Source organism: Condylura cristata, unplaced genomic scaffold, assembly GCF_000260355.1.
Source record: "Condylura cristata isolate star-nosed mole 26May11 unplaced genomic scaffold, ConCri1.0 scaffold00030, whole genome shotgun sequence".
Classification (NCBI taxonomy): Eukaryota; Metazoa; Chordata; class Mammalia; order Eulipotyphla; family Talpidae; genus Condylura; species Condylura cristata.
Genome location: NW_004567131.1, coordinates 886,139 through 887,249, shown reverse-complemented (window position 1 = coordinate 887,249; position 1,111 = coordinate 886,139). Strand labels below are relative to the sequence as shown.

At 56.8% G+C, this 1,111-nt stretch overlaps 1 protein-coding gene and 1 pseudogene across 1 annotated transcript in view; one reads left to right on the top strand and one right to left on the bottom strand.

Annotated features, from left to right (window-relative positions):
* Nucleotides 1-1,111, top strand: part of SLC35F3 (solute carrier family 35, member F3) — a 352,675-nt gene that overhangs the window by 238,241 nt on the left and 113,323 nt on the right. The window lies entirely within an intron of this gene.
* The window catches only part of LOC105854226, a 5,593-nt pseudogene continuing 4,640 nt past the window's right edge, over nucleotides 159-1,111 (bottom strand).

The following is a 1,111-nucleotide window of genomic DNA, read 5'->3' as shown; positions in this document are numbered from 1 at the left end:
TTTTTTTATCACTAAAACGAATGCTGAGAACAGCAGTGCCAAGGTCCGAGATCAGTCCTGTCCTCCTGGGGTGGCACATCATGGGGGGGCCAGGCACCCACAGTTCGAAGGCACGATGTGGGGTGGGGGGCTGGGGAGCCAGGCTGTGTGCCACCTGTTCACTGGATCATGTACTTGTCCTACTTCTCAGGGCCGTAGGGCTCCCAGCGGCTGGCAGGGAAGATGTGCTTGCTCTTCTCTACCATCTCTTGGCGCGCCTGCGACTTGTTCTCCTCAGTGGTGCCGCTGAGTAGTGGCACTAGTTGTGGACATCAAAGTTAAAGAGCAGCCTGCTCTTCCCCTTGTGCCTTGGTGATGATGAAATCGTAGAAGCTGGGGGTTGGGGGGAGGGGGGAATGATCAGGTCCTCCTTGAAGTACATGAGCTGCTCCACCCCGCTGACCTGAGCTCACTCACGAGTCCTTGCGCAGGGACACGAGCGCCTCCTGCAGGGACTCCTGCATCAGGTCGCCATTCTTCATCTTGAAGGTCCGCCGGTGGTCTGAGCAGTCCCAGTAGCAGAAGGTGCTCTCAATCTCTCGCTCCTGATCTTTTTCTGTCTGGCCTCCCACTCCTGGCGCAGCCCCCTTTCGGAGCTGATTCTCCTTCCTCGTGGTCTCGCTCAGGCAAGAAGCTGGTGTCCACATCTGGGTTCTCCCCAATTTCCTCCTCGTTGTGGTGACTCTCCAGCTCCTCCTGTATGCCCTCCTCCTCTTTCTCTTCCTCTTCACCTGCCTCCTCTTCCTCCAGGGTGAAGGACAGGCTGGAAATCTTCCACTTGGTCTCTTTTTTACGTTCTTTCTTGTACAATTTCTCCAGTTACAGCTGCAGTCCCTTCGATTGCCCCCTTTTGGCCAGCTGCTTCTCCCGCTCCTTCACCAGTGCGTCCTGCTTGGCCTTCCTGTCATTCAGGGTCAGAGACCCACGGTGCTGGACTTGAGCTCGGCCTCCACTGCATCGTAGTACATGGAGAATTTGTCGGTGTTGGACTTCATGATGTTCTCGCGGGTGCGCTGCTTCTCCCTCTTCATCAGGTGCAAGGCGGCTGCTTCGCTAGGGGCGCCCTTGTACC